The sequence below is a fragment of the Pholcus phalangioides genome, unplaced genomic scaffold (genome assembly GCF_987345545.1).
Source record: "Pholcus phalangioides strain wild (caught in Gottingen) unplaced genomic scaffold, Ppha-v1.0 ptg000015l_1, whole genome shotgun sequence".
Taxonomy (NCBI): domain Eukaryota; kingdom Metazoa; phylum Arthropoda; class Arachnida; order Araneae; family Pholcidae; genus Pholcus; species Pholcus phalangioides.
Genome location: NW_028301608.1, coordinates 94,025,094 through 94,046,401, shown reverse-complemented (window position 1 = coordinate 94,046,401; position 21,308 = coordinate 94,025,094).

The window sequence follows — 21,308 nt, the reverse complement described above, 5'->3', positions numbered from 1 at the left end:
AGTTCTCTGTGTCAAAAGTGTGTCAAACCGAACATGCCAACAGGTAAGACAGGTGAATTGCAAGTTAAAAATTAATTATAATGTAAGATTATAGAAAGCCTTCACTTTTTTTATAGATTAATGGAGAAAGAAATACTTGGATTACACTCTAAAACTTTTATAATAGTTGTTTTATTAAACTGGAAACATTAAACGAATAAGCGTATCCGTTGCATTCGAGCAAAAAAATCTCTTATTACGAGTTGCCCATGCGAATCGTTTTCATGATTTCGGAATTTAAAGTCAGAGCTAGAAACAATAAGATCTATATTTGAATTTTTACTTATTGGCCTTTGTATGAATCTGTTCCTTTCGTCGAATTTGACAATGTCTTTTCCTATTAAACCGGGGGCGCGGTAGCCCAGGTCGATAAGATGCTCGCCTAAAGTACCAAAGGATGTTTAGAGGTGTCGCGAGTTCGATACCCGGTTCTTCCTTGTCAGAAAACTTTCCTGACAGGGGTACCACAAAAAAACGGCGACTTGACCCCAGAAAAAATTTGCTACCGCAGGGAGTCCCCCATCGACGGGTTAGCGTACCAACCTCTCGATGAGTATAAAAAACAAGCCTGCCGTTCGGAATCGGCGATAAATTGTAGGTCCCGGTCTAATTAGTCCTCGTGTGCAGAAAATGACCGTGATGCGACAAAAATTATCAATGATCCTATTAAACCGATGTATTCTTAAAAATAATACTTACTCCCTTTTATAAAGAAATCCATTTGAAAAAAAAGTTGAATGTTGAATTCCAGACACGTATTTTCGCATTATTTAAATTTTAAATTTCTTTAATATCCGTTAAAATAGCAACAGCCAACTACAAAAGTGCACAATAATGATGCAAAAATACAAATACAAGGAAAACATATACAGCAGATACAAGCGTTCTTCAATTGCTGACCCACGGACAGGCACCGTTCCGTCGGAATTTCCCACATGTCCGAGAAGCATTTCGCATAATTCATGTAGCCACTATATAATTTTGGGTTTAAATTGCAAATTATATGCGAACCAAAGTTCTTGCCAGAAATTTATAGATTGGTAAAAAAGGGGAAAAAAGCAAGAAATATTTTTTGGAAGGAAGTCATAGAAGATTATTTCCCGTTGACCCCACCAGACATCACCACAACCTTCTTGACCTTCTTGTGCGTCAGTGTGCTGCTGGCGACCTTTTTTGCCCTCGTACCGGGTAATTTCCAGTTCGATTGTCGAGGGAAATGTTCATAGTAGAAGCAATATACTTCTGTTCTGGCACTTACAGGGGACTCTCCTAAGACGGAGTTTATCGCTTTTTCATCCCTGAAAGTACTAAGTTTGGATTTTCAGTGGAACCAACTTATGTGACGAATTACAGATATTTTAATGTTATAATGCATTTTACACATACAAATAAAACGGTACAACAGGCAAAATGTCCAACGAGGTATTTTCGTATTACACCTAAAAATTGCAAACAATAAACAAAAATTTTGCGTACTAGTAGAACACACTTTGACGTTTCCAAAACGATCTCGAATGCGCAAATTAGACTGTAAACACGATTACTGCAGCCAGTGTCGGCAAAAACCCGGGTTTTTTCAGGGTTTTTTTGGTGTTTTAGTATATTTCTACTCTCTATAATATAAAATCATAAACTCGAAAAGAGCTCGTTTGTATGCAACGGAAATTAGTGACGATTTTATGTAACGGAAGTCGGTGACGTTCTTTTGAGTGACGGAAATCAGTTTACGTATTTGTGTTACGGAAGTCGGTTACGATTTTGGGTCAAGTTTTCATTTAACTCCTGCACACATCGGGAACTGCTTGACCTGTAGGGACCAAGTATTGTGCATGTACCCCCAGAGGTAGTATACTAGGGTGGGTCAAAAAAAAAAAAATTCGCATTTTTTTAAGGGGCCACGGTGATAAACAGGTGCTAAATGGTCTCAAAATAACACCTGGGATTTTTTTTACATTCTGATTAGTGTAGCTACCTCCGGATTGATATCAATTTTTTGATTTTTTCGATATTTTTTTTTTTAAGGTAGGTTTCAGTTAGGGTTTCGACCAATTACGTTACTTTCTACAAACAGAAAATTCATCACGTTGTAGTTGTGAGGGGTGGATGGATGGGTAGAATGGGGGGGGGGGGATCTAGGTAGACCCTATGCGTGCGCTTGCGGCGCCCATGTTTCCCAGTATAACTCCGGCTGAAATAAGGCGAGGTTGTGTTGCGCTCGTTTATGAAATTGTCATCATGGATCGTACTCGTTCAAAGTGGAAATGTCCGTTATTTCGTGATTCAAGTCACGTTATATGCAATATATTACCGACCTACGAAGATGTCATGAAGTTCTATGAGTGGATCCGTGGATTATGAAACTAATAAAGAGCCCACGTATAAAGAACTAGAGGACATCGTCGGGGCAAAAATCAAAGAAATACGGTCAAGCTTCTATTCCTTCTGTCCGACAAAAACGAGTGAAAGCAATGGTAAAGACGTATCATGTATGAAATACAAAAATATTTAAAATCACACCCTAAAATACCGAAGAAGCAATTAGAAGAGTTTCGCCGTAAATTATTGTTTGACATTTATTTCATCCTGCAAGTGTAAGAACATCGAAGAGTGCATTTGTGCCCCTAAATACAAAATATATACCTGTCAGAGACATAAGCTTCCTAATCGACCAACAAGTGACCAAAGTCCTACAAATAACTGCTTTATACTTCTACGGACGGAAGGATAAAACTCCAATTAGATCAGAAAAGGACGGAAAAATGTACAGACAGAGCATTTTCTTGAAGAGTATATTCCATTGATAACCATCGTCGAAGCACACCAGATTCTGGCACATCTGAATGCATAGAACAAGCAATCTTCGATTTCTCTTCGGAATTTTTAATCAGAAATATCTAGTGGCAGTTGGGTGTGACGTGGAACTAATGTGAACGTTGGTAGATATATGGAGGTGTCATACGTCTGTTTGAAAATAGGTTAGATAAGCCGTTGCGGTGGATTATGTGTTTTCTGCATATGAACGAATTACCCTTCCGACACTTGTTTCTACATATTGACGGCAACACATCGGGACCCAAAACATTTTCAGGAAGAATCGGCAAAGATATATAAATATGTGAAAAAAAAACCCCCGGGGGTTTTTTTTTTCAAGTTATTTCAACAGAGTTATCCAAGTTTTCTGTTCAGGTATTAGCACAGACCAAACATATTAGTGATAGTGATAGGAACCGAGAGACACCCAGGCACTGTCACACTCAGTGATATAAGCACATTGTCCCCGGGGACTCGGGTGCCTCCGGGGAAACCTAACCATTTATTGATCTTGAGAAAGATATATTACATACATGGGTAGGTGCCATTACGCACCTCGCCAGTAAACAAGTATAAAATTTGTAATCAAAAAATGGTGATTCATGTAAATAAATCACAATTGTAAATCACAGGTTATAAATCACAAAATCATCGTAATAATCGTCATAATCGGGAATAGTTCTTGATAAAGTTTGATCTGCTTCTCTTCAGGGATTTTCATTGGATCAATAACTATCACATCAATGAAAGCCGTCAATCTGCTGCTGTGTTGATCTAATCGCTGCACCGTATGGTTTGATTTGGTCCAAAGACATTCGTCAGTAATTGCTGCCTGTATCCAGCTTTTGGATAAGCCAGCGTGGATTAAACTATTCTCGACTACTCAGGCTCCTCTTCTTCTTCCTCTTCTCTAAACAGATGTACGAGATCGCTGTCTGGGTGTAGTTGACGTCGTAGTCTATTGGATCTCCTAACTGGCATAGGTGGCTCTCTATCTGGTTCTTACTCCGGGACTGTATTTCTGATATCCTCAGAGTGCTGCTCTAGAAAGCGGACCAGTTTACGTATTTTACTTTTCGAATCTTCAAGCTTCAGGATGCACTCAAGCCAAGGTATTCGCAAATGTTCAGCTGGCTCTCTGAAGTGGAAAGCCGTTGTCTTGGGGCATAGAGTCGCGTAGTGAAGAAGCGTGCCTATGGCCAAACATGGGTATTTCTCACTGGGGATTGATTTGAACCTATGAAGGTTAGCCGGAAATGGACCATGGCCCATTAGAAACATTATCATCTCACGTGACCATTTATGGTTCCGAGGCATTACATGTTGCAGGATGCTATGAGTTGATCGACCGGGCTCTGTGTTGTCATCCCACAACACAAACATATTAGTACAGAATAGTCTCAGTGGTTTCAAAAGGCCTAAGGATTTAGCAAACAAATCGCCGAGGGCGCGGTAGCTCAATTCGATAAGATACTCGAATAAGAATGTTTAGAGGTGTTCACGAGTTCGATACCCGGTTCGTCCTTGTCAAAAAACTTTCCGACAAGGGCACAACAAAAACGGCGACATGACCGCAGAAAAAGATTGCTACCGCAGGGAGTCCTCCATCGAGGGGATAGCGCACCAACCTCTCGATAGGAGTAAAAAGATAATCCTGTCTTTCGGAATCGGCAATAATACAAATACAAATACAACGCCACAACAGGCAAATTGCCCAACGAGGTGGCTGACTTAAGAACATCATGGATCCCCGAGCCCCTACCTACTACTGCTACACCACACAGGCACCCCCCCCCCCGCGGAACCCCCCCCCAACGAATCGGTACATGCGGGAATGTGAGTGTACGTGTAGTGCAACCTGACGTAAAGTTTGTTTCTGTGTAATGCTTGTTATGTGTAGTGCTGTCATCTGCCCCCCAGTTTTACTAACTATGAGTGAAGTGTTATGGTTGAATGATTTACCGTTGTAGGACTGTTGCTCTCTGTGGCGAGACTTTTTAACGGGGAGATCGGCTCGCATTTGCGCCTTGAAGTTGGGAACCACAGAAAACCAACTTCAGCCGACCACCACTGTGGGGTTCGAACCCGGATCCTCGCATCACGAGTCCGGCACTATAACCACTCGACCACCACAGTGGTAAATACAATGGGACCTACAATAAATTGTAGGTCCCGGTCTAATTAGCTTTCGTGTGCAGAAAAATGACCACGGTGCGACAAAAATATCAACAAATCGCCAGGCAAAATGTCACATACCCGATGGCTAAACTCGTGCTAATCGAATTCTACGTTTGTATGTTTCGATGGAATCTGCTTCTGAAAATTTAATAATTCTAGCAACGTATGTCATCAAGTTTTACGCTCCAACTCGGTTAGTTATGGAAACTCACCCTTCCCCTGTAAAGATAGAACACATCACCTGTTCAAGCTCATTGTTGCAACTTGGTATTTGCCCGCAGAACTGAAAGGCAAAATATATCCCGTAATTCTCAAAGAAACACTTCCTTCGCACACCCTGAAAATTCATTGATCGCAATGCTGACCGACTCTGAACCGCACGTACATCCTTGAACTAGCAGACCAGACCAGACCAGAATAGAACTTTTAGCTGATTCCCATCCTATATGGACGACTGTCAGCATACAAACTGGCCAGGAAGGCCTATGAAGAGGGAAAGAATGAAAAAGCTTAAGGGGAGAAGAAGAAAGAGAAAAAAGAAAAACGTCAGCTGGTCATCAATGGTCAGACTATACAAATTTAAGCCAGAGTTTTTTTTTTTTTTTTTTTTTTTTTTATTCTATACAGGGGGAAAAAGGGGAAAAAACACTGCATGGGGGACGCAGCGCAAAAACCTCAATATACGTTTTGAAGATGTAATTATCCATAAACTAACTTATTTCTGTACCTTTCAGTTGATGTCAGTCCTAAATGCATAACTGACTGTAAGTTAGTATTTCGCCAACATCATTTCCACTCCATGAGGGTTTGCAGTCAAGAAACCAGATGGGCACATTCAAAAAATGCCACTACTATTCCAATTGTTCAATATCAAAAGTATACAGTGAGATAAATACATACTTAAGAGTTCTATTCAGTAAGTGCTCAGTAATTTAAGAATTATGTACAAACACAAGAATCAAACTTCTAAAAAAATACACTAGAAAATTTCAACTACCGTTATATATACATATAGTGCCAACATTTTCATATATACAAGTATCAGCTATAGATTATTCCAATTTAAATGGAATATCTGCTGTGGTCTCCTATATTTCCCTATGGCTTGTACATCATAGTCCACTATGTCAGCAAGGTGTTGGTACGTAGACTCTCTCATTCTGTCAAACTGATCTTTGTTTAGAGTTTGTATATAGTCAAATATATGTGGGATATCCAAGTCTTTCCTAATATTAATACCTCTGATGAACCATGGGGCATTTGTGAATCTTCTAAGAATTTTATTTTGAACAGTTTGTAAGTTTTTAATATTCATCTTGCAAGCATGGGCCCAAGCAGGGGACGCATAAAGTAGGGTAGGTCTGAGTATTGATTTAAAGAGGATGATTTTGTTATGCAATGTCAATTTGGCCTGTGGAAACGTGATTTTGTTTAACATGCCCATTACTCCGTTAGTCTTATTTTTGATAAATTCAATATGTGAAGAAAATGAGAAATTTTTGTTTAGTGTACATCCCAGATACTTCACCTGGTTTACTGGTCTTAGAAACTGGTCACCAATTTGGATAAGTTGTCTGGGAAGTTTACGCCGTCGCGTAAACCACATGAATTTGCACTTGGCAGCATTCAATTTGATAGCAGATTTATCACACCAGTATTCGATGCGATCCAGAGTATCCTGTAAATTTTCCACTGCTTGTGATGCACTTCTGCTGCTGCACAACACCGCACAGTCGTCCGCAAATAACGCTATTGTTCCATTCAGCGGAGCTGGTATATCATTGATATATAAGAGGAACAATTGCGGGCCCAACACACTACCCTGTGGCACAGAGGCTCGGATGGTTTTAACATCTGATAGAGAATCTTGTATCTTAACCTGAAAGGTCCTACCCAAAAGGTAATTATAAAAGAAGATTATAAAATATGGCGGGAAGTCAAGATGAATTAGCTTGGCAAGTAATGTGACATGGTCGCAACGGTCAAAGGCTTTTGAGATATCAAGGAACGCAGAAGCAACATGGTCAAAATTATTAAATGCATTTGTGATAAATTCTGACACTCTCATCAGCTGAGTAACGCATGAATGTTGGGACCTGAACCCATGCTGCTCAGGTCTTATGACATTGTTTGTGTCAATATACTGTATTAGCCTGGGTGCCACAATTCTTTCGAATAATTTTCCAAGATTACTAAGAAGACTAATTGGTCTATAATTTTCTGCCAATATAGGATCTGTACTAGGTTTATGAATTGCCCTGATTACTGATTTCTTCCAGGGGGAAGGAAAATAATTGTTCAGTATGGCAGAATTAAATATATTCTTAATCGATTCTACAGTATTGTCTGGTAAACACTTTAAAGCTTTGTTGCTAATTCCATCAATACCAGCTGCTTTTTTAATATCCAGATGTTTGATAATGTCCCGAATTTCATTAGTTGAGGTTAGTTCCATGTGCCCTTGTGGTGAATTCGCAACATTATATAGATAAGAGGCCACCCTGTGTCTCAGTCTTTGGTATGTGTTTACTGGTTGATTGGGATTCCTGGAGAACTGATTTTCATACACTTCTGCAAAAGTGTCAGCTATCTCTTGATCAGTAAAAACCAGATTCCCAGCTGTTGTCTGAATTTTGTTAAGTCTTGTATTTTTGGGTTTGCAAATTCTCCAAGCTTTCCAGAGACCTCCGTTCTCTGCAGTTGCATTACCAATGAATTCTGAAAACCTTTCATTGACATAATTTGCGACCTCTTTTTTGATTTCTTTCTGTAATCTGTTCAGTATAATTTTATCCAAATTGCCCCTGTACGTTTGCCATTTTTTCCTAACTCTATTTTTGTGTTGGATTTTTTCAAGAATTTCTTTTGGTAATCCAAAGTTGTTTTTGGAACTTTGCTTAACTGTTGTTACTTCTTTTATTGTATTATTAATTACAGTAGTAACATGATCAACTGCTTGGTCAATATCAACAGCACTTGAATCATTAAATTCAATGATCGGTAATTCCTCTAATATGTTAGTGTACTGAGCCCAGTCAATTTGATTCCAGATTAGCTTTTTCCTTGGAATCATGAAATCTATTGTGAGGAAAAGTGGATTATGTGGTGATGAAAGCAATGGTTTGACATGCATGTTAATATTGTGTAAAAAGTTCTTTGCGATTCCAAAGTCTATAACATCCGGAAACCCAAAATTTTGAGGAGGGTGATGTGTAGGCTCCGGTGAAGATATAACCTCCAAAAAATTATCCAAGCAGAATTTCCTCAATATCCTACCCTGTCTGTTTGTTGTTCTGGAGTAGAAAAGAGAAGATTTACAGTTCCAATCTCCTATTGCCAAGACAGGTAAAGTAGTGTTAAAAATCTCTTTTAAGAGATCCATATCTAAATTGTTATTCGGGGGCTTGTAAATTGCACAGAATCTCATAGCCACTCTGTTTACATATATGGTGGCAGCTACTGCTTCAATATTGTAAGAGTCAGAGAGTGCATAATGCTGAAAAGGGATATTGTTCCTAATAAATAAGGCGACTCCTCCCCCCCTATTATGAAGTCTATCCCTTCTTATACATTGGTATCCATTAATTTCGTATTTATTGCTAGGCAATAACCATGTCTCATTTATCAATGCTATATCAATTTGATGATCAAAAAGAGTTTGTTTGAAAATTTCTTTTGTACTTCCTCTTAAGCTATTTGCATTCCAGGCCATTAGGGTCAATGGCCTGGGGGGGGGGGCATTAATTAATTGAGCTATCGTTAGGCTGTTCGAGAGTTTGAATTAGAGTTGCAATAATCAGTTTAACCTTATCAGAGTCAATTTTAGCTGACTCAAGTATGTTCACAACTTTATCTATGACCATAGTACCTTCGTTACCAGTATTTTGTGTCTTGTCTTCTAATGTCTTAGCACCGAAGTTAACAGTTTTTTGATTATTTTCAATCTGCACTCTCATACTTTCCTCAGAACTATGCACATTTTCTTCCTCTGTTACTTCAACACCACTCATGTCAAGTTCCTCTGTGTGTGTAATGATGTCATGCATTACATCACGATGTAAGATTTTTTGTAACTCCTCCTTCCATTCGTCAGTAGTTCTGTGTGTTTTCCCAATACCCAGAGGGTGAGGGCCCTCGTGTAAAACACTGTGTAACTCTTCCTGTCTACGCAGTAATTCCAGTTTTTCCTCTTCTGTACACATTTGAGCTGACAGGGGAGTATTATGTTGTTTTAAGTCCATCCCTTGTTTAGATCTAACAAAAAGTGAATTAGACCCTATATTGAAATTTTCTTCCTCTTGTCCAACTAAGGTTGGGAAGTCATCAAGATTAGGTGTTTTAATACCAGTAGGTATTAAAGGCAAAAAAGTACGTGTGTTCCTGTTTGTAACTCCAGGTCTGGCACTGCATCCTGAAAATCTAGCCGTATGGCTTCCTCCACAGAAAAAACACTTCAGATATTTCTTATCACCTTTGACAACGCAACTTCTAGTCTCATGATTGCCTGAGCAGAACGAACATACAGGCAGATTTTTGCAAAAATATGAACTATGCCCCATCAACATACAGTTCCTACATTGAAGAGGCACCTGGTTACCCCTATAACGTTCGATACTGATTGGGATATCACCTATGTTTTTTACATTTGCAAACTTCTTATTTTCAATCGTCACCTCTACTAAGAATAACGGTAGTACTCTACCAGACGAATAGTTCTTCATATTAACTACCTTCACAGTGGGATACCCCTGTTTAGACAGGTCATCCGATATCTCCTGCGGTTTTATATTCGCAGGCAGACCTCTTATCACAAATTTGATGGTTCGATTACCTTTAGTCTGATATGTATGATATTTGTATTTTTTTTCGTCAAAAATTTTTGTGACAGTACGGTGATCTTTCTCCGAAAAAACCTGAAAAGTCATATTATCACCTGTTGGCTTCTGTTGCGGAGGAAATTCACATTTTGCTTTAATTTCACTGAAATCCTGTAACCACTTGTTTCCCCAATCAGAAAGTATTATTGGGGGAATGTTACTCTTTTTTTTATTTTTTGTTACCATAATGAACCCTTCGTTATCATCATTACAGCCATCAGAGTCTGAATTTGTAGTGGGAACACTAACTTGAAAGTTCTGTAAGTGTTGTGTATTGTGCAATGTGTTATCTATTGATTTTTTCTTTTTTTTACCAAAAATAACCGAAAGTCCATCATTGCTATCAGCAATTTCATCACATCTGTCATTACCATCTGATCTTTCGTCGTTACTTGTTTTTGTACCTGTTTTAATTTGTACAGGAGTGCTGTGTGTGTCATTACCACTGTCCGATTGTTCAGCCAACACTTGACCAATATCATTTGCCTCTGAAACATCCGAGGTATTTTCCAGTAACAATTTAGAAGGAGACAGCGTCGAATTATTATTGGGTATGTTATCATTTGACATAGCCATTGTGTCATTTATCGAAAAATTTAGTGTACTATTCTGAATATCTAATATAGGAAGCGTATATTCACTAGAGTCATTTTGCCCCATGAGCACGCTTGAGCTCTCAGGCGGGGGTGAATCTGATGACACAGTAGATGAACTACTGTCCGTAGAACCCGATGTACAGGTGTCACACGTATCACTACTGGAGCACGACGAAGTAACTGAGTCGTACTCTATTTTGTTATGTACAACCTTTTCCTTACTCTTACCTGCCCTTTTAGAGTTGCTCATCCCAGAGTAATGTTCATCCCCCTTATCATAACAATTATCCGGACTATCTCCCTTTTTGGAAACTTCTTCATCAGTATTCCTCTTTTTCCCATTTTTCTTTTTGCCCCTATCTTTCTTGCGCCTTGCCCTCTTTTCACAAGAGGGCGAGGTGGGGATTTCACTAAGTTTCGGAATTACCGACTTAAATCTAAGCTTGCTACTATGAATGCATGTACTTGCATTGACCTCTTCAAAAAAAGCATGAGATATTTTTAGTACTTTTTCATGCAAAATTTCCTCCTCACTCGGAGAGGATTCCAACAAGACAACATATACAGCAATTACATCCTCAAGTTTTTGTGCTATAGCACATTCGTCATTGATATTTAGGGAATTACCCTCTTCATAACTGATTTTCAACCAATTAAATACAAGTTTTTCAAATTCCTCTTTCTTATTAAGGGAATCATGGTAATCCTCTGCCAGAGAGCACAGTTCTCTGACAACATGAATGTTCCCCACATTTGCAAAAGGACAAATCAAACCCATTGAGCACTTACTACAAGAATAGAACTCACCTGGATAGATCCAACAAGAAAATCTGAAAAGGAAAAACACTAGGGAAAAGGGGCAGACGTAAACACTGGGGGAATCACAGGGAGAACACAATTCGGCTGAACTGAAACACTGACACTTGTACACACTGATTCACGATGAGAAAGCTTCGCCATCAAAAGATATCTTCGTTGACAGCAAGCCGATACATTATCCACATGCGATCCAAGCAGGACACCCAAACACCGTAGATTTTGACGATTCGCTGCTTCTCCGTAGATTCTGACAATTTGCTGCTTTTCCGTAGATTCTCGTTATACTACTAACGCTGAAGAGCTCCGAAAAATGCGACCATTGAAATGCATTTCAAATGCATCCTCTTGCTTGAACTAGCAGCCCGTCTCATTCAGAAAAAAAGACTCCGACTGTCTCAACTTCCTATTGTAAAATTTGACGTATCACCTTACATCGACCTCTTTGACTGGCAGAAGCAGAATTTATCTGATCCACTGTCATACTCTTTTTTACCCTGGCAGTGTGAACTATCGGTTAGTAAGTAAGTCTCGAAACGCTGTGCCGAAATTCAACTGTAAGAAGGATTTTTGCGCTCTTTGAAATATGATGATAATAATATAAGCAAGCGATGTAACGCAATAAGCGAAGCACCATAATATACGAAAAAAGCACTGTATTACAATAAGCAATACATCACGCAATGCGCTGCAAAGCGCAATATGCAGTGCACCACAATACGTCATAAGCACTGCAAAGTTTTTGTAAACTTTTTCTTGTAATAAATGAATGTTACTCATGCGATTTGTATTTGTTTTATAGACACACATTAAAAAAAAATTTAAAAATTTTGACAACTCTGACAAAGGTTAACAAATCATCAAAAAAAAAGGTTTTTTTTTTCAAAATATGTATTCTTTAAAGTCAATCCGGAATATTGTGATAACCCATTCTTAAAAAAATTTATATGTGAGCTAAGGGCATCATTTTTGGCATCCTTTTCATGCTGTGCCGGATATAAACATCACGAGTGCTCCGAACACACAGGGTCCGGGTACCGAGGGCGGGGCATTGGACAGATCTCTTCATGGGGAAATTGACAGGTTTCATTTTGAGTCGAGGATGAATACTTGCTTCTCATTGCGCATTGTGCGGGATTGCTTATTGTGGCACTGCAAAAATAATGGTGCGTTACTGATTGCAGCGCATTGCGTATTGTAGTACATCGCGTGCTGTATCGCTCATTGTAATGCAGCGTTCAATGCGCATTGCGATGCATCGCGTAATGTGCCGTATTGAGAATTGTGGTGCATTGGGTACTATGCCGTATTGCGAATTGTGGTGCATTGGGTACTATGCCGTATTGCGAATTGTCGTGCATTGGGTACTATAGTGCTTTGATTATTGCGATGCATCGCGTAATGTGTCGTATTGCGAATTGTGGTGCATTGGGTACTATGTTGCATTGCTTATTGTGGTGTACTATATTACCGATTACACACATTATACTGATTGTGATACTTTACGTGTTGTAGTGCACTGAGTGCTGTATTGCTTATCGTAATGCAGTGCTTATGACTTATAATGGCTCATTCCGTATTATGGTGCTTTGCTTATTGCGATGCATCATGCATTGTGCTGTATTGCGGTGCATGAAGTATTTATTGTGCTGCCTTGCTTATTGTGGTGCACTGTAAATATTGGTGAATTGCTCATTGTTACGCATTACATATTTTAGTGAATCACGTGCCATATTGCTTATTCTAATGCAGTGCTTATGGCGTATTAGGGTGCACTGCATATTGAGGTACATTGTTTATTGCACTGTATTTCTTATTGCGATACATCGCGCATTACAATGTTGTATTGCGGGGCAATACAACATTGGTAGTTTGAGTTAGATCACTCAAATCAAAAGGTGTTATTGAAAAGGATTGGTCATAATTGTGAGTTGGAAAAAATTCATGAAAATGTTTATTTTCTTTACTTGTGTGTAAAAGAAAGACATTTAAAATATAATGGGAAGAAATATAATTTAAATAGCATTGAACGCATAGATTTATTTGTGTTTTTCTTAAGATGGAGTCATGACTCCCCCCCCCCCCATCCTGGAGACAGGACCCCTTGGCAGAGATATTTCGTGGATCTCCTCTGTAATGAATTTATAGTGTTAAAAAGATTAAAAATAATAAGATTTGTCCCGGGCTGGAGCCCTGCAAGCCCCACCCTTGTGGGGGGGCCACAGATAGAGTATGACAATGCAATAACATCATTAGAAAGTATACTGTTTGCGAGTAAATGCAGTTTTAAGGCGTAGTTTTTTTTTGGGTTTTTTCATGGGTTTTTCAAGGGTTTTTTCGGGCTAGGCAAAATCGGACCAACCCTGACTGCAGCTCGTCCGGCAATACCTATTTTGAACGGCAAGAACTTTGTTCCCCACCTAATATTACACCGTGTCTATATATATATAGTCTATATGTGGTTTTTATTTCTAACTTTCAGAAGGTCTGCGAATTATTATTTTTCCCATTCATTTATTCTTCCGCTACTCCGCAAATTATTTGGGCCCGATGATCCATAATATTTTCATGGCTGATTATTCTATGGTACCAAAACGAATCCTGGTTTATACGCTGACGATGTTATATCAATTGAAACGGACAGGAAGCCCTAACTAACTTCCAGGAGCTGATCACAAATGTTGAAAGATGTAATGCACACAACAATGCCAAGTTAAATGAATGTGAACAAATGTGTGATGGTATGACCCACAAACCGAGATATCCCATCAACCACGAAAATCATCATTGAGAGACAAGATATCGGGCCATCGACTCAAACTGGGCGTCACCTTGGATGAAAGACTCAAATTCAGGATCCATACCAAAAGCAAAATCAAAAAGCTCCGACCCCCCTTGGAGAATATATTGAGATTCTGTTATATCCGAAGTCCAAACTCAGCTTGCGGGGCAAAGCTTTGCTGAACGCGAATGATTTGTTCGCTTTGATTTGGGATTTCGCATCTAAGAGCAACATGTACAAACTACAACGATTCCAGAATCGCGTCCTCCGGCGCTTCACTGGAGCACTAAAAGTGCTCAGATCTCGCCGATCTGCACAAAGATTTAAAGGTGTTGTCTATGTATTCTGACATCAAAAAACTACTTCGAGAAACAAGAAAGATCATGTCACCAACACTTGAGAGAGATCTTTGATTATGATACTCGCGAGTTTCTGAAACATCTAAGGCCTAAAAAACATACCATGTACGAAATGTGTGTCCGATTTTTGTAAAAATGTCTGTGTGCTTGTGTACATATATGTTACTGCTAAAGCCCGAAATTGGCCAATTCGCGAAGCGGCCGGCCACTTCGCAAACTGGCCAATTTCATTAAATATTGACCAGGTCAATGTCCGAATTTCGGACATTGGCCGGCTAGTTCGCGAAGTGGTCGGTGGTCCTTGGCCAAACTCCGATAACAAACGACATGATTCGGGATCATCATTGGAGTTGGCATATTTTTCCGTGATAAATTATGTCCACGTTAGTTATAGGCAACCCATCAAACCGCAGTTACGATGCAGTAACAGTTTTTTCTTCAAAATTTTGCAGAGAAACTATGTTTTTATATAATAATATTTTTACATGGTTTTTCTCTGAAATTTTTCACTTTTTTCCTCTCGTTACATAAAGCTAATCCAATACAGCTTATATATACAGACACGTATTACACATTGGCGATTAAAAAACATGAATTTGGCTCCTACCGGGCCGTCTTACATCCAGGAGAGTTTTGACCAGGGATCTCTGGCGAGCTTCAAACGGTGAATCGTGACTAAGGTAATTCAATATCTAATTACTTCAATTTTTATAAATTTTGCGACTATTTACGAGTTTATGGGGCATCCTGTGTTTAGATGTGCCAAGTAAGCGTAAAATTGGCAAATGTCCAAATTTTATTATTAAACTTTATTTAATCAAAACTTCAAAGTTCAAATTTCATATCCATATCAAATTTTGGTTGGCATTGTTGAAATTTTTGTACAGTTTTAATATATTTTTTAACTTAATTGCTTTGATCTTTACATATGCATTTGAGTTTGAAGAAAAAGATATTAAAAAAAAATACTCACGGCCTGCAATGACGAAATTCAAGGAACTTTTGAATTCTAGATTTTTTTTAAATTTTGTGCGTACCTACTAGTTACAACTACTTTTAACCGTGCATGCACTTCGTACACATTCCTCTGCGAAATATCTAATGATTCGGTATACGCTGATTCGGTACAGAACAGAACAGACCGAGCACAACCAGTCCCTGTCGCATACGTGATATAAAATCGTTGTTCTGGTGTGCGTGGTCGTGCCGCAGAAAATTCTGAGTTACGAAGAGACAAAAAAATAATAATCGGTATCCCCCTTTGATGGGATCTGAAGGACCCCTAGTCATGTATGTGCATTCATATGGAATTGTAAAAAACAAATGCGAGGTCAGACATATAAAAGAAGCGAATCAAATTATACCATGTAGTAGTACCCGGTACTCTAGGTATCCTGAAAAAAATGTAGGGTACCTAGAGGACTGACTGTTTGACAATATCAACCTTCTTGCAAATACGAGATTCAAAGAACATGTACTACTTATTACAAATATGTAACGAACGTTTTACGTTTTTCATTGTATTTGAGACATCAAATTTTTCTCTTGGTAATAGAGAGGCATCAGAGGGTTGACCATTAAGAGGGTTTTTACTGTATATGAAATATCGTTGTTAGTTATTTCCACATAAATTAATAAATTTCTGGATACACCCATACTTTAGGAACGTTTTGATATGTCTCTGAGATGAGAAGCGGGGTGTGTCAGGTCCTATGCTGTCTTCCGAATGCAGAAGTAAACAACCCAGCAGTTCATTTTTTGCCTGTTCGTAATACGCGCGAGTTGCAGGACTGATTGCTGTCTGTCTGTGGAGAAACTTTTTTTTATATACAAATAAATAAAGGAGTTATAATTTTCTCTCAAATGAAATTCGGGAGACTGATTCCTTAATTTTTTTTTTTATTCGGATGGAAATCAAAAACCGAATTTAATTCATGATTAAGTACTCACTTGAAAAAACTGAAACAAGTAAAATTGTATTAAACAAAGCACATGATAACAACATAAATCACTTGAACAACATATACAATAAAGCGAGATCTCAAATAACAAATACATAATTAATAGGCACTAGTTTAAAGTATCCTACAGGTGAAACCAGTCATCAGAAAATTGTGCAATTTTGTGGATTACTTCATGAAGTGTGACGGGAATTTGTTTCGGGGGGAAAATTAGTTGCGCGTGTCGTCATCAGAGGGCGTTTTATTAAGAAATGACGCATTTAGGCAAACGTTTACAATTTTCACGGTTGTTAAACACTTTTGCAATTGTTGCTGCAACAAAACATGTTCCACGTGATGGCCATCATTTTCAGATACCATGTGAAATCGCAAGATGGCATGTTCCACAACTGACCGAAGTGTGTGCGGGGAAATTTTCAGCACGGTGGCGTCAAATGCTGCCTTTACGGTCAGGTAAAGTTCTTGGATTGCCATGACTTAGCAGACGTTTCAAATGCCCCCAAAGCCAAAAATCGCATTGATTAAGGTCCGGGGGTCGGGGTGGCCATATATTAGGGAAGTGCCGGCTGATGTCACGTTCTTCTGTAAAATGTGTTTTAAGAACATTGTTAACACGCGCTGCAATGTGTGGAGGGTCTTGCATAAAAATTGTGTCTGCAAGGCAGTGACGTGCATTTTCATTCGTGACGGAACAATTTCGTTCTGTAACAGCAATGCATATCGCTTCCCGGTGATCGAACATGTCACTGAACCTGTAGACCGTAACTCCTCGTAGAAGTAAGGGCCAAGAATAAATGATGCAGTAAATCGACACCATACCGTCATTTTCGGTGAATGGAACAGAACGTCTAAGATAGCGTGCGGATTTTCTGGTTCCCAAATTCGACAGTTGTGAGTATTGACTGGAGAAACAGGAGAAACCGCGAGACACCCAGGCTCTGTCGCAAGAAGCAACGTAAGCTCTTCCCCCCCCCCCAGGAGAGGTCCAGGGCATCTCCGGAAAAACCAATATTTATTATTGATGCGTCAAAGATTACATATAGTGAAAGGAAATTAAAATTATGTAAAACGAAGAATCAAATTAATCAAGTTAAAGTCAAAGTGCAACGGGCACGGATAATAAATAATAATAGAAAGTTGTATAAAATCATATCGGAAAAGGCGCAATCAGAAATTTGAATAAATTAAATAAATAAATCAATTGAAATTAAATAAATAAATAAATAAATTTGATTGATCAAAGATTGTATGACAGAAAGGCAGAGCACCCCATTGCGCAAGGGCAGTTCAATACATTCAGTCTAATTCGCTTTTGATCACAGTTGAAGGTGGCTCCAGAACACTTGATTAGATTTACGATTCATCCTGGTCCACGCCTTCAAACAGTGCCACCAGCACACTGTCATGGTGAGGACGCGGCGATCTCCTTAACGGAGGCGCTGGTGCTGGAGTTACAGGAGCTGGAGGAGACGGATCCCTTATCTTCCCAGGATGTTCCTCAAGGAATTTCACCATTTTTCTTATCTTTTCTCTTGATTCCTCTCGACGTAGTATGCCAAGCCTCCATGGTCTGTGTAGATGGGCAGCCGGCGAGCGGAAGTGATAGGGTGTCGTTTCTGGACAGCATGTGGCGTAGTGCAGGGGCGTGCCAGGCTCAAGACAAGAACATTTGTCAATGGTAATCACTTTAAAGCGATGTAAGTTTGCCAGGAAAGGCCCATGACCGGTGACAAATATGGAGCTCGCTTGACCAGCCCCTGCTCCTACTTTCTTTATAACTTCTTACTTTCTTTAATAACTTCGTGAGTTGATCTTCCTGATGCCTCCGGCATATCCCAATCCAGTTGCCACTTTGCTATCATGTCCCGCCAGAGGAGAGACTTGGCGTACGAAGCTGAATATAAGAATTCATCGCAAAAGTTTCCGGTATCGGTCGCTTCTTTAGCCGCCGCATCCTCTAGCTCGTTTCCCCACTGGCCGTTGTAGGCTTTTACCCAGGAGATGCGTATCGAAGGGTGAGATACAAGTATACTCCTAATCCTTCTGGCCATTGCGTTTTCAGAGAGCGGGTTTAGCGCCTGGATACTCGAACGGCTATCCGATCTTATTACAGTCTGTGCCCTTTTTGTGGCTGCATCCAGAGCTGCGGTAAATATAGAGAGCATCTCAGCTTGATATACTGAATTGTTTTCTTTTAGTTTAGCAGCCCATTTATCCATGATCTCCGTTCCCACGGTTTTTATACAGGCAGCTCCTGTACCTGATTCCAATTTAGAGCCATCAGTTTAATAGTGACGGCTTTTATGACGGCTTTCTCCTTAAGTATATCGTCCTCCGAAGAATCTAGAAGTACTTTTGAGTATTGACTGCACCATCCAAGTGAAAATGCGCTTCGTCTATCGAGAGGATATTTCAAAGCCATCCTGAATCGACCTCAACGCGAGCTAGAAACTGCAGTAAGAACCGGAGTCGAGCGTCACAATCATGTGGAAGCAACCGCTGCACAAGTGGAAGTTTGTGCAGATAATATCGGAGGATATTCCGCATGATCTTGTGTACATTTGAACGGCGCCTTTCCAACGCCTGCGCTACACGCCTGACACTAGTGCTGCTACCACGAGAATTTAAATCTCTTCCACCTGAAGCGAAACTTCCTGTACTACGTCTACAGGAACGAATTTTCTTCCTGTTCCAGGACGAACAGCCAACGATCCTGTGGTTTCAAATTTCGTTATCATACTCAGAAGGTTTTTAACATTCATTGGACTTTTCCAATCCTCTTCCAAGTCTGATATTTCTGTAGAGCATTTACTGCGGAATTGCTGTTTTGGTAAAACAACTTGACGGTCTCATAAACTTATCGTCATTGTGGGAAGTAAACACATTGAGAAACAAGACCTCCGCTAATGTTCCTATGCTTTGTAACAGCTGCTGCGTGACACCACATAAATTTACATGTTTATTACAAGTATTCGAAGTGAAACGGCCTCTGGTGGTGACATGTGCAACTATTTTTCCCCTGAAACAAATTCCCATCACTTCATGAAGTCCCCCAGAAAATTTCATACTTTTCCTGATGACTGGTTTCTCATGTAGGCTAATTTAAAATAGGGAATTTTAATCATGAACGCACTATACTTCTAATGACCTTGGTTGTAATGACACCTAGGCTGTAACGTCAACAATTGGCGGTCCGGACTGATTCCCATAGAGTAGTGCTGATGAACATTACTTTATAACGTCAATGAAAAGAAACCTCCTCGGATATAACGACAAGTTTTTCGTCACTTTTGTTTCCGTTTCACTTTTGTGTTGACGCTTTCTGAAGAAATTCCTAAAATGGGATCAGGGAATTTTCGCCTGTTGTTTTATTTATATCTAACTTGCCGCTGTTAAAACGGTTTATTGCATGTTTGACGCTCCGACTTCGTGATTGACATGAATACTATTAAACCACTCATGCACCTCGTCCACATTCCGCTATGGAAATTCTAACCAATGAGTATGAAATACATAATGAATGAATTATTACACGTATGAATGTGTGTGTGTGTGTGTGTGTGTGTGTGTGTATGAGTATGAAAGAAATGTTGGAATGTGTGTATATGTCTTATGAGAACACATAACATTAAGTTTGTTTCTGTGTAATGCTTGTTATAGTGCTGCCATCTATTTTTCGAACTGTGAATGAAGTGTGATTAAATATTTGTATTATTGTAGGCCGGTTGCTCTGTGGGGCGAGAATGTTTAACGGGGAGATCGGCTCGAATTCGTGCCTCGAAGTTGGGAATTGACACGACTACCATTTGAAATATTTCCGAGAAAGAACAGCGTTAAATGCGGGTGAAACGTTTTTTCCGCATTTAACACTCTATTTCCCAAATTTCCTATTTTTTTTGAATTCAAATGTCTCTGTCAATATGAAACGTGGATTTTTTTATTGCCGTCAGGAGAGACAGGGGAAACAATTTTCCAATTCATTCGAAAACAGGGGGGGGGGGTGCAGTGTAAAAATTTAGATTTCCTATTTTACTACACACTGCATTGTCACTCTCAAAACTTGCGCAAGGTAATTTCTTAACGCCTGTTGAGCCTTTTTTTCGAAATTGGAATCATACCTCTACGACGGATGGTTGATGAGATAAAGGGCGTACTAGCGCTTACGGGACACCTCGTATATTATGAAGACCTGGATAATTCTCGAATTTTGAATAATTTGAACTTTTTTGGTGTCCCCCCTTGAGCTTCGAATCAACCAAGTTCGTCTGTATATGTAGTAGTTTTTAGCGTATAATGTCTGTAGAACCATGCATGACCCAGGGCTCTATTTACATCCCCACAGGATGCAAGCCTTTTGCACGGAGGGGCTGGGCGTGTATATTGTCTGTCGTAAGTACAAAAAAAAATCTAATTGTGAGGACGTAATGTAAATTTCTTACATTTCAGAAAATTACCTAAATGTCTAAGAAATTATATTACTAAAGTTCTCCCTTATATTTTACACTGAAATATCATTAAAACCACGTATATGTTCTAAAAACCACGATATTGAAGAAAAAATGAAGTCTCGAACGCAGGGAGAGTCGTCTTAACAAGATTAGAAAAATGCCTTAACTTATTACTTACATCCTTTATGAGATGAGATAACGTTTATGAATGATTGAGAAAGTTACTATCGATGTGAATAGGACTAAATAAGCAATATCTATTCTAAAAGGGGAATCTCAAATTGCGAATAATACAAGGTTTGAAGTTGAGTCCTTTGACACCCTTTATCTTTTGAAACGTTGGTTATAGACGCATACTTTCAATTAGAAAAAAGTATCAAAATAACATGTCCATGTCAGATATGTCATTTGATTTAGTAGGGGCCGTATATATACAGTATA